Raw genomic sequence first — 3,141 nt, 5'->3', positions numbered from 1 at the left:
CCTTTGCTTTTCATTACTTAGATATTTCTTGCCCTTCCTTTCCAGCTTATAGTGTTTCTGTTGAGAAGTCAGCTGCTAGCCGTATCCAGGTTCCCTTGCGTGTTACTACCTGTTTCTCCCTTGCTACCTTTATCATTCTGTTTGTCTTCAAAATTTGCCATTTTCATGATGATGTGTCTTGGAGTGGGCCTCATTGAGTTCCTCTTGGAATGGGTCCCTCTGTGCTTCCTGGAGTTGTGTGACTTTTTCTCCCCTTAAGCTAAGGAAGTTTTCCATCGTTATTTTTTCAAACAGGTTTCATATTCTTACCTTGTATTCATTTCTTTCTGGTATTCCTATTATATGGATATTATTATGTTTCAGGTTGTCCTGCATTTCCCTAATGTTTCTTTATTCTTTTTGAGTCTTTTTGTCATTTTCTTTCTTTTTCTGGAAGCTTTTTTTCTGCCTTGTCTTCCAGCTCACTGATTCGATCCTCTGCTTCATCAAGCCAGCTTTTGATTCCTTCTACTGTGTCCTTCAATTCAGAAATTGTATTTTTCATTTTCTTGCCTCTTATTGATAGTTTCCATGTCCTTTTTCATGCTGATATAGTTTGTTGTAAGTTCCTCATAATTTCCTTGTAGTTTTTGGTAATTCTCTCTTAGCTCACTGAGCTCATTAAGCTTCTTTGAATCATTGTTTTGAGCTCAATATCTGATAGTTTACTTGCCTCTATTTCATTTAGTTCCCTTTGTGGGGATTCTTCCTTTACCTTTGATTGGGGGTGTGTGTCTTTGTCTTCCCATTATTGTGAGACTCTTCTTTTTTTGCTTCTGCTTCTTAAATTGATCTGTCTTGACATTCTGGTATTGTGGTACGAACTTCTATGGCAGGAGACCATTATTTTTGTTTTTTGCTTCTGCCTCTGATGATATCAGATGTTGACCCCATCTGACCTTAGGCAGTCTGCTCAACACTTCCAGGAATCTACTGTCTGTGACTGTCTCCTTCAGTTGTTAATATAGTCACTCTGTACCAATAGTCAGGTTTTGTCTCCACTGGACAGGACATAGCCCCTTCTGGGGGCAGGGCTATCATGTCCTTTCACACTGCTGTAGATCAGGTGAGTGGTGTGCCTGAGGAAGATGGCTGTTGCCCTATGGAGGAAAAGTCAGCACCGAGATCCAGCTCTGCTATATCATCATTGAGCTCTTTGTACTGAAAGTTTCCTCTTTACCACACACCAAATTGGGATTCCTTGAATTGATGTCATTGTTTGACAAATTCTTTTAGGGAGTCATATAATCATACTTCTAACACAGTTCCTGCCCCTAGCATACAGTCTCCAGAAAAGAGAGCATTCTCTTCTTCTAAAAGTAGAGCCATGTAGTCATTAGTATGGCCAGGTTTGTATATTATTCTTAGAGTGGCACTCTCAATCTTAATCACACCTCCATCTTTCAATTAAACATATAGTTGCTCTTGTCAATCAATTATCATTGGTGCCAATTTAACAGCAGTGAGAATCCCCAATTTGGTGTGTAGTGAAAAAGGAAACTAAATTCAGTGCAAAACAGCTCAATTATGATACAGCATGAATGGGAAAACAGCATGGCTGTGGAATAGCCCTGAGGCTGGGCTCCTCTATGGCTAGACAGCTGTGCTCTACTTTGCTCCTTGCTGGTCTCATCCATTCTGCTCTGGCCTGCTCTGCTCTGGGTATCCTTCAGTGTTTCAGCTCAACCAGAGTAACACAGTCTTCAGCACATAGGGAAAGTGCACACCAAGAGTCACAGAGGAGCTGGCTTACATAGACAGAGGTCTCTACCCCTGACCCCTGACTGGTCCATCTTCACACAGATGAGAACTACAAATCCTTGAAGTTTAATTGGTCCAAAGGTACTTTCCTGATTGGTCAGAATGGAACTGCTCTGATTGGTTGGTAAAGATCTTGATGGGGATATAGCTTCACAGTTTCAATTGGATTGGGAAAGCCTCAGTCCCATTGGTTAAAGAGGATTCCAGGAGCTCCTTTATAATGTCTGGCTCAGATAGCAGAAATACACTGTAAGCATGCAGCTCAGTGCAGCTACGTAGGTAGGTAAGTAGTTTAGTGCAGGCTTCTCCCTGAAATGCAGTTTATATGAGAAGCCCTTGTGTAGAAATGGCTGCTAAACTTTTTTTTTTTTAATTGGAGCCCAGTTAGCCACCAGAAGCTGTTCTTAGTAGGTATCTTCTTTCTCAGGTTCCACACTCTTTATCTATTATTTTTTTCTCTCTGAAGATTAGTGAGAATTTTTTTAATGCAACGTCTAGTGTCATTATTAATGATTTTACAAATATCTCATATGCCTTCAATGTACTAACAATGCCAATGAGTCATTATGATTTCCTGCATTTCTGTGTTACATTTGTTCAGTCTGTTTTAAACAGCTGATATATTCTGGAATTGCTGGTTCTCCAATGTCAATGAGCATTCTTCTGGGTCGGGTCCTTACCAGGTACCCTGCAGGGTCATGGGATCTGGGTTACATCCAAGGACATGCACCACCTGACCAGACAGCCACTGAATGTACTGCAGAATAGCACCCATCTCTGCCTAAGCCTCCTGTGGGCATGTAGCTTATGATGTGACCATAGCATGGAACCTGGCTGGAATAATGATTTTAAAAAGAGATCATTTCAATTGGCTGTGAAAGCAAATTTTCTGCCATTAGGACAAAGCCAGTAATTTGAAAATACACATACACATTCTTTAACATCCACAGCATAGCAATTTGGGTCATTTGCCTTTGGGAATTTACAAGACCACACACACTGAGAGCAGCAGGGCCTCAAGGGTTGGGGTGAATTTCTCCAAAGACCTGGTCAGCACCAGCTTGTTCTTTCCAGACCCCTCAGTAGGTTACTGATCCAAAATGGACAAAGCAATAACAAAGCATAGCTCTGTTATTAAACAAAAGGCAGCCTTAGCTGCTGTGGCTAAGTGGACTGAGCACCAGCCTGCAAACCAAAGGGTCACTTGTTCAAGTCCCAGTGTAGGGCACATGCCTGGGTTACAGGCCAGGTTCCTGGCAGGGGGCATGCAAAATGCAACCACACATTGATGTTTCTCTCCCTCTCTTTCCCAATCTAAAAATAAATAAGTACAATCTTAAA

At 41.4% G+C, this 3,141-nt stretch overlaps 1 pseudogene; it reads right to left on the bottom strand.

Annotated features, from left to right (window-relative positions):
- Positions 1 to 1,287: 1,287 nt before the first annotated feature.
- Positions 1,288 to 2,575, bottom strand: LOC129085969 (endoribonuclease LACTB2-like; annotated as a pseudogene).
- Between the last annotated feature and the right edge of the window lie 566 nt (positions 2,576 to 3,141).

The sequence above is a fragment of the Pteronotus mesoamericanus genome, unplaced genomic scaffold (assembly GCF_021234165.1).
Source record: "Pteronotus mesoamericanus isolate MK-2021 breed Mesoamerican mustached bat unplaced genomic scaffold, CSHL_Meso_final scaffold_36, whole genome shotgun sequence".
Lineage (NCBI taxonomy): Eukaryota > Metazoa > Chordata > Mammalia > Chiroptera > Mormoopidae > Pteronotus > Pteronotus mesoamericanus.
The sequence above is the reverse complement of the archived record's forward strand: the minus strand, read 5'-3'. Positions and strand labels throughout refer to the sequence as shown.